Source organism: Meriones unguiculatus, chromosome 14 (genome assembly GCF_030254825.1).
Source record: "Meriones unguiculatus strain TT.TT164.6M chromosome 14, Bangor_MerUng_6.1, whole genome shotgun sequence".
NCBI classification, from domain to species: Eukaryota; Metazoa; Chordata; class Mammalia; order Rodentia; family Muridae; genus Meriones; species Meriones unguiculatus.
In genome coordinates, this window is record NC_083361.1 from 4,684,088 (window position 1) to 4,694,175 (window position 10,088).

Genomic DNA, 10,088 nt, shown 5'->3' on the forward strand with positions numbered 1-10,088 from the left:
GATTTGTTGGGGCTTCCGATGACTGGAATCTCAACTGTGGTTCCTGGACACAGAGCCTAGCAGGTCCTGGGGGACTGTTGCATGTGCAAACACTCACACTGGAGCACAGAGCTCCCTGGACAAGGCCGGCTTGAGTGCGGTTCTGCAGCCCCGAGAACCCCGCAGGGGCACACAAGGCTGCAAAGCTGCTCCGTGGCTCCATGGCCCTCTGACCCCCAGGCAGGTTATTTAAAGTCTACAAAGGGAATTACTGGGTTGGCTGAAGGAGTGGGAAGGAGGCTTGGCTGACGTCAGTCATGGCATGTGAAGCCCCTGGCACTGTCCGGAACACACTGGACACCACTACCCTCGTCATTACTGTCAGCAGCCTAGGGCACACCCACTGAGGTAACTTCCTGCCCAGCTCTCCCAACACTGGGCCATACCTCTTCTATATTTATCTTACCCCCAGGAATCACTACTGTGCTTTGGGGCTCCACAAAGACTTATGAGCATCCTTCTGGTCAGTATAAGGGAACCAAAGGCCTTGGTTCCACCTCTGGCACCCCAGCACACACCACCATGGGCACTCTAAGCTCAGGCCCCAAGATGAGGAAGGCTGACCACTGGCCTGCCAGGTCCTGTCCAGGAGGAAAGGGACTCCCACAAGAAGAACAGCAGAGCTTGGCTCTGGAGCCACGGCTGGACAAGGGTCCTGACTCCGGCGTACTGTAGGCACTGTGGGGCTGGTCAATGACAGGGAAGAATGAGACACGGAGGTCTGATCTCTGACCTCACCCTTAGGGTGAGAAGGAATGGCCAAAGGCCTCTTGCTCCAGAAAGAAAACTATCACACCAAACTTCATAAAACTCAATGTCAAACCATTCTTGACCCACAAATAGCCAGGTTTTTACGGCCCAACCCAATACGACTCAGGGACGTTTAATACCATGTGAGGGACTGAAGACTAGCCAGAAACTAGGCCAATGGTGTCGCTAAGGAACCGGGGTGTCTTGAGTCTTACACTTTTAGTTCCACGCAGCTGTGGCGACTACTGAAATTTCAGAGCAAAGAGCAGGCACGATGGCTTATGCCTGTGATCCCAGCACTCAGGAGGCAGAGGCAGGTGGAGCTCTGCAAGTTCCAGGCCAGCCTGGGCCACAGAGTGAGTTCCAGAACAGCCAAAGATACACAGAGAAAAACAAAAACCAAACAATTCAGTACAATTTAACTATCAGCCTGAAATGTCCTCAGTGTTCCTGAACATCCAGATTGCTTTTGTTATTTTAGAGTCAAGGGAAGAATAGGTCCCAGGTCAATGAAAACACAACCGCGAAAACTTAGCGCTCCTACCTTTGTCCCCCTACGTCCCTCAATCCTCCACTCAGAGGACCTCCTCCATCGCCCCCTGAGCCTCAGGACCTTTGCACCTCCCGCCACACAGCTGCCACCTCCTCCAGGGCTGTCCCTCCGCTGAGGGCCTCTACACCCTCTGCCCTGACACGTCATACTCCCTCCTCGCTTGATGTTCTCGCCTTAGTGCTTACCACCACCTGACACGGTACAGTCTATTTATTTGCCTCGTTGTTTTGTTTTGTTTTTAACAATATTTTTCCACACATGTGGAGGTCAAGAGAACAATTTGCAAGAGTTCACCTCTTGCGCGAAGTGGATTCTATGGATCAAAATCAGGCTTGGCACCAAAGGCTTTATCCCAGGGATCTTATTGGCCCTGTTGTTCTACCGTTTCTGTGCTCCTTTGAGATAGGTTTCATGTAGCCCAGGCTGGCCTCAAACTCTCTACGTAGCTGAAGACAGCGGCCTTGGATTCCTGAATATCCTGCCTCTTCCCCAAAGCTCAAGTTACAGGTGTGTGGCACTAGCGTAGCTTCACTTATCTTGTTTTCCTAGTCTCACACTTGCGAGGACCCCAGAAGGGAGAGAGAGCTGAGGAACGAGTCTGCACTGCTGGTTAGCCTTCGTTTCTAGCACAGTTCTCGTGAGAACACCGTCACCAAGCAAGCTTAAGAGCCAGAGCTAGGCTGGCTGGCTGTGGCGGAGGCGATCTCTGAGTTCAGTAGTCCTGCTGTACAGAGCGAGTCCAGGACATCCAGGGCTACACAGGGAAACCCTGTTTCAAAAAACAAACAAAATAAACAATGAAGCTGGGCAGCTGGGCCGACTTTCATCCCAGCACCGGGAAGCAGAGGCAGGCGGGTCTCTGTGTATCTGGGCAGCCTGGTCTACAGAGTGAGTTCCAGGATAGCCAGGGTTACATAGAAAGACCCTGTCTCGAAAACCCACAACAAAAACAAACATTAAATCAAATCTGGGGGCCTGGAGATGACTCAGAGAAGGCACTTGTTGCCAAACCTGGACCTGGGTTCAATTCCCGGATCACACATTGTAAAAGGAGAGTACTGACCTCCACATGTATACCACAGCACATATGCGGCCTCTTCACCCCTGTATAAATGTAAAACCCCCTCCATGCTGACCAACATGGCCCACGCCTGCAGACGCAGCACTTGGGACGTACAGGGAGGACTGGAAGGCGTTCAAGGTCAGCCTGGGCTACCGGCAACACTGTGCTTAAGCAGAAACAGGGCTGGGGAGATAATCAGTGGGTGAGGCGTTTGCTGTGCGGGCATGAGACAGTACATCCCCCGGGCCCATGTTACAAAAGGAGGGGCTCGTGGCCACCCAACCCAGCCTGCCTGTGGGTTCCGGGCCGGTGAGAGCCTGCAGGGGCTGGGGAGTGGGCTGTGCCTGAGGAATGAGGGCCTCGAGTCTCCACAGGCAAGTGTGAATGCTCTCACACACGCACCTGCACACACACACACATATATGCACAGGAATAATATATACGAAACGCATGGTGCTAGCATTTGGGTTTTGCCAACCCTCAGATGCGACACACACACAAACACAGAGGAGGAGCTGGGTTTGAAACAAGGTGCTTCAGCTAGAACAAAGGGTGCCAGGCAGGACCACAGCCAACTCTCGTGTCACACCTGCCACCTCCCTGAGACCTGAAGGAAGCAAAGGGGCCAGCAGACACTTCCTTGCCCCAAGAGGGCTTTCACTTCTCTGCCTGGTGCTCCTATGAAAGGATTTCATCACGGGCTGGGAAGTTACCAAAGAACAAATGCTACCGAGCTCCAACACGGTGTGCCTGGGGAGCACGAGCTGCATTCTCACTGCTGGCCAGATATCAGGCCCCAAGCAACGTCCCAAGCTGCCCCTCTCCCTCTTTGGCCAAAAACCAGAATCAAGAAGGACATTTCCATGGCCTGTCACTGTGGGGAACCAAAGGCTGGCTTCAGGCTCCTGGCGGAGCCAAGGCTGGGTGTCACAGGGGCTGTCCTGGCTGTGAGGAGGGTCTGAGGCCTCCTGTTCAAACAGGCCTTTGGGGAAAAATGTGGGCGGGGCCTCCCAGTCAGGTGCTGGAAGGAAACCCATCAGGGAAGAGGGGCCCCAGGAGGACCCTGCCACCACAGGCTCAGCAGAAGCAGGAAGCATGTGGCTGCTGGAGCCTCCCCGCTTTACCAGGGGGGCTTCCAGAGCCCCCAGCCAAGGACTGCTTACACAGTGAAGGAGAAGGGGAAGAGAAGCAAATCATTTTATTATATAAGTGGACTGAGCAGAGGCTGGGAATTCCCCCACGCACACACTTAAGCCTGAACCACACAAATGCGGAGTAAAACCTCTTGTACTTGATTTTAACTTTTCTTGACGAGACACTTCAAACACACAAAGATAAAGGGAGACTATAATAAGCCCTCACCACCCAGCTGCAACGGTTCCCCACTCACGGCCAGGCTGGTTTCATCTCCTACTCGCCCCCACGCGCCTGTCCGCCCTCACTTCCCGCCCCCATCCAGGCGCATGCTGGGCATCCCAACGGTCCATTCACAGAATCTCACAATGCACATCCTGAAGCTAGGAGCCACGGGGCACAATCACATCTGAAACACTGAGTATCACCAAATCGCCAGAGCGCTTCTCTCACTGTAAGGGAAATGGAAGAACAGGTCCTGGGATCAGAGAAACCCCAGGCCCAGAGTGGTGTCAACCTCACGGCCCAGGGGGGGTTGGAAGCTGCTGTAGGAACTCCTCCGAGGAGACATGTGGGGTGGAGAGGCTGAGCCACTGGTGCACCATTCTGCTCAGCAGGCCCCAGAAGACTCGGACGCTAGAAGAGCCCCTGAGCCTCAGTTTCCCCGTGTAAGAAGCAGAAGTCCGTACCGCATACGGCCAGTCAGTAGAGTCTCACCGCACACGCGTCACACACCAGGCACCAGCAGTAGTAGGCACTGAGTGCAAATCATCACCTTGGCAATAGCACAGGCTTGGAATCCACCTACTGCTCTTGGCTAGCAGGTGCACATCCATCTTGGCCCTGCTCAGGCCTCGGGTAGTCCATGTGTCTAGAAATGAGCTGCAGCGGGGCTACAGGAGGACTTCTGGTGGCCTGAAAGGAGCCAGCATTCCTCAGGAACTTGTGAAACTGGCTCCTGCCTGCCAAAAGAAGTCTCCCTTACCCCTGGCAAAAGGGACAGACGGCTACCTGCGGCTCCCACCGGCGAATGAAGGCGCGCGCTGGCTTCCAGGCTCCCTCAGTGTCACAAACGCCTGTTACACATTTCAAACACATGCTGCTATCCTGGCCCGCCCTCCCTCAGCTACTCCTCCTGACGCACATGACCTGTCCACAGCACACTCGCTCACTCTTGCTGTTCTCACACCCCCCTCCCTCTCGCTCTCCTTCCGAAGGCCTTCTCGCTCTGCTCTAGCCTCTGTCTCTTGCTTGCTACCTTGCTGTCCTCACTGTTCTTTCCTGCTCTCCCTCTCCGCTGGCCCTGGCCACGCTTAGACCGCTTTCTTTGCTCTCTGCTCTGGACTCTTCCCGGGAGCCCCTGATGTCCAACCTGGAGCATCTTTGACAGCAGACAGGGCGCCACCGCAGCCCACGCTGCTCCCCTGCCGTGTGAATGGGGAACTAAATATGGTTGGCAACGCTTTGCCTATCAAACAACCTGGAAAAAAAACAAAGGCTGTGTTCACCCCCTCCCCTGGCCTTTGCCGCATAAAGAGGACCCGCGATGAAGCACATCAGTCTACAGAGATCTCATTTGTTTTTGTCTGTTTGTTTGTTTGTTTGTTTTTAGACAGGGTCTCTCTGTGTAGCCCTGGCTGTCCTGGAACTTACTCTGTAGACCAGGCTGGCCTCGAACTTATAGAGAGATCAGCCTGCTTCTGCCTCCCAAGTGCTGGAATTAATGGCATGTGCCACCGCTGACCAGCTTCCGTGATCTCAGTTGTAAAGTGAGTTCTATGAAGTTAAATTATGTCACTGGCCTACTGGAAGGATTAGTCGAGGACCTGTGGGAAGTACCTAGCCATGGACCTGTGGGAAGTACTTAGCCATGGACCTGTGGGAAGTACTTAGCCATGGACCTGTGGGAAGTACCTAGCCATGGACCTGTGGGAAGTACCTAGCCATGGACCTGTGGGAAGTACTTAGCCAAGTACTTGCCTGGCAGCAAGTCTGCTATGTAAATGTTAGCAACTGTCGATATTATTACTTTACAAACTTTAAAGTAGTGTGAGCTTAGAGAGCAGAGTCCACCCACTCCACTGACAACAATGTTGCTCCTGCGGCAAGCTCAACCCTAGCTGCTGCCTCTGGACTTGCTGTTCCCTCTGCCCGCACCCCCTACCCCCAAGCCCTCAACTCCTAGCACAGCTGCTGCCTCCTGCCCATTCGGGTCTTGGCTCAGTCTTTCCCTCTGAGGCTCAGGAGGCCTTCCCTGACCATCGGGCTACAGTACCCACCATTCCTCCATCCAGCCACTCTAGCCTTTCACCTGGAGCGAGAACACATTTGTTTCTTTAACTTCTAATCAAAACAAACAAAATCCCCGAAACTACCTGCTGGACTGTGCGCCTCTCCTCAGGGAGTCTTCAGCCCTGTGAGGGAGATCTTACCTGAGCCAGTGTGAGGTGAGGGGCTCACCACCTCTAATCACAGCACTTGGGTGGCGGAGCAGGACGACTGAGAGTTCATGGCCAGCCTGGGCTGCGTGTCTGCCAGACTTGGTGTCAGAACACAAGCAGAAAAGCAGAGAACAGCTCTTGCCTGTCTCATTCACTGTCAAATTCTCCATGCCTTAAAGAAATCCCGGCACATGGAAGACGCCCAATGAATTGGTCAACTTAATAAAATAAGAACAGCAACTGGGGCCTGACGCAGAGCTGGCAGCCGTCCAGTGGGCCAGCGCCTTGTAGGCATTTCATTCATTCTCCACCGGCCCTGAGCTAGACGTGTGTATGGCCAACAGTTGGTCAATGAAGGAAAAGCTCAGGAACACCTTATGTATTAACGGCTATACGGGATTTGAATTCAGAGCTGCTGCCTAGGTGACTTTCCAAGTGCTTTTCATTTCTTGAAAATCTGAGGACAGGCACTCCCTACCGGTACTCCAGCACGCGTCCCCACCCCCACGGCAGCTGCGGTGTGACCCCTGCATTGGCTCGAATCTTCCTTTTCTGAGCAGATTTTCTCTTCATTCCAAGCAACTAAGCCTCTCACCCTAGAGCCCAACATCTCCACGCTGGTTCCTGCTTTACAACTTCTCTGTATTTTTTTCCCCTGGCATTTTCAGGGACTCGGGTAGCTCCTCCTATGAGCCCTGCAACAAAGGCCTCAGGAGTGACTCTGGATCTGAAAGACTGTAAGGCAGCGACCACGGACCCTGCCCTAAAAGTCTGACACATTTTCTCTCAACAGCCATCCCATAAGGAAGGTACTGGTATCGTTCTGATGTTCAGATCCAGAAACTGAAGCCCAGGAGAATACACGCCTTATCCAAGGGATTCCAGGGAGTAAGGAACAGTGTCAGGATTTGAATCCAGGCCTCATGGCTCCAGACTCTAGTGTTTTCAGACACTGTGCTGTACTGCCTGTGTCTAAGGGAGCATGGGTGCCAAGGTAGAGACCCTCGAAATGATGGCGATGTCCACCAACGGAACAACAGAGCACTCAAGGTCTCCGCACCTTTGAGGATGTGGGCACAGTGAATGAGTCAGATCTGTGTGCCAGACCTTGAAGGGGTCATGTCCAACCACCACTGAAAAAAACCAGTTACAGTATGTGCAGCCTGAGCCAGGCAGGATGGCACACACCGCAATCCCAGCACTCAGAAGGCAGAGGCAAGAGGACCAGAAATTCAACGGCCAGCCTGCTACACGCAAGAGCAGTTGGGCTAGGCTAGGGAAGACCCCGCCTACACAAAAAGGGGGCAGGGCTGGGCATTAACTATATATACCGATACAGTCCCTGCGCTTTTAAGTGCACACACGGACACAAGGGAGCTTACAGGCTGCCGGCCAAGGCCATGTCGCTCACGCTGGCAGCTCTCTTCGAAGGTGGTACTCACTGTTGTCCTTCTGTACCTCCAATTGTCTGGCATGTCACACTGAGCTTACCTGCCTCCCATACCCTGGTTTTCGAGACAGGGTCTCTCAGATAGCACAGGCTAGCCTTGATCCTCCTGGCCATCTCTATTTCCCAGTGCTGGTATTACAGGTATCTCCATGCTTTGTTTGTATACATTCACACACACACACACACACACACACACACACTGGCAACGACCAGAGCAAGCCTAAAAAAACATAAAAATAAACGTACAAATTGGCCTGGCAGCTTCCCTCTCATTCTAATAGCTGAAAACAAAAATTAGAGAATTCTTTTATTAAAATATAAGTACATTTAATTTAGCCTTTGCAAGTTATTAAGTCTAAGCTTCGAAAAGATAGGCGAAATATATCTTACGGCTGAAAAAGATACCAACCTCTGCACCTTCTACATTTCATTTTTGATTTACCGCCTAACAACTGCAACATCTGAAAGCAGGCCCACGCTTAACTCTTAGGCCATTCTGCCCGCAAGGTCTGGAAACCATCTGCTAGTGTCACTACAAGGGAAATAACCTTCTTAAGTCATTGCCTTATTTCTGCAGATAAAAAAAAAAAAAAACAAACAAGCAAATAAAACAAAAAAACCCTTAACTGCACCGGCCACTATAAACTCAACTCAGACCAGTTTCCCATCCTCCAATGAAACTGCAAGCACAGGTTTCAGCCACAGCGTAACCCTCACAGAGACCCAGCAAGCACCTTCCCAACCTCTGCCCTGGTGTGTGATGTGTGCAGTCTTTCAGAAAGAAATAATCAGTTTGGGCTTGTCTCTGGCAGGCTAAAACCCCCAGCAATGAGCTGCCTGGAAGCCAGGCCTTCCTGACACATCTGTAGCCACAGCAGTCTGGCCAAATCCCCATTGTCTTCTCTGGAGCACATGACTGCACATGCTACTTATGTGTGCCTACGTTCATTCTTGCTGACTTGAAAGAACAACTAGACCTTGTCAGAAAAGCCTACCTCTGCAGCCATGGTGATGCACACCTGTAATCCCAGTACCTGAAGACAGAAAGAGTAGTTCAAAAGTCCCCTTGGTTATTACATAGTGAAGTTGAGGGCAGCCTGGGTTACTTGAGACCCTGTCGCAAAACAAACAGAAAAGGCCACTTTCAGGGGACAGGGCAGCCTCCAGCTTGGGCCCAGGGAGGAGCTGCTTCTGTAACAGGGCAGCAACTGGATATGGGACGGCTGGCAACTTCCAAGTCACTGGCTTGGGCAACTGGGTCAGTGTTGGCCCATGCGCCATGATGGTGACTACTGAATCAAGGAGGAGAAAGAGGAGGAAGTGTTCAGATTGGACATGTTGAGTTTGCAATGCCCAAGCCCGGCAGGGGACACCATGGAAATAGAAGCAGGACATCTGGAGCTGGAGATGAGGACACTCCATGAACCCAGAGCCACACTGGGGCCCGGGGTTTAGCTCAGCTGTAGAGTTAAGTGTTTAACAAGCACAAAGCCCTGGATTCATCCTCAGACCAAACAATAATAATAAATACAGAGCTAGAGTGAAATAGACTGACTTGGAGGAGAGGGAGTGTGCAAGGGTTGCCGTCACCGATGGCAGTTCAGCGCCTCTGTTCTCAGGTCTTATGCTAAAACATGTTTATACCAAAACAATTCAACCTTTGCTGAGGAGACTTTAAGAATGGGGGGGCACTAACCTTGCCCTCTGACCTGTAGGTACAATTAGAAAAGGCATGCTGCAGAAAAAGAGAGGTACATTCCTCAAGTGCCTGGGCCCTGCGCTAACCACAGAATACCTCCTGGGATCAGAACAACCCTGGCATGGAAGCCCCATGACTACCATTTCACAGATGGGACACTGAGGCTGGGAGCAAACGCGTGGGGGAGCTGAGGGCTGTCATGTCACAGCCCACGGTCAGACAGTCTCTGGGCCAGATGGAGAACACTGAGGAACAATCATAACACATAAGAGCTGCTACTCAGGGAAGGGTGACGGCTCAGCCTAGTGTTCAGCAAATCCTTACAACCGTACCAAGGCAACGCCGCTATTGTCCCATTTTTATAAATGACAAACCCACGTCTGCAGAAGGGAAAGCCAGTTGGGCCACTGGTGAATCTGGCCGTCAGACGTAACCACCCGATACACTCAGAGCTCTACCCAGAGAGGGTCCCTAAGCCAGCCGGAAACGCTGAATAAATGGAAGCATTTTCAGACTGCTGTGTGCGGGCATCTGTGCTCAGCACTTCACGCGACGTGTTCCCCTACATCTGCAAAACAACTCTGTGAGGTGGCTTCCACTGAAAGCTCCGCTTTCTAGTTAGGCACGGAAAGGGAAACTAAGGCACAGAGGGGTGAAGTTAGTTGCCCAAGGTCACACAGCTAGCTGGTGCATGACAAAACCGAAATTTGAACGTGAGTCTCTCTGCTTCTACCAGCAGAAGCTCTTATCAAAATAATCGCAGATAACAGCAGGTACCCTGCATTGAGTGTTAACCATGGACTCGGGTTCCATGCACATGGTCAACGAACTGCCAATCTATGCAATCCATAGTATCTTCACCTCATGTATCCAGGAGCTAACAATAGCGCAAGCCCGTAATAAGTATCGCCAACGTGAAATGCCTTTTCGTCAGATCTCAACATCTCAAAACCAGTAAA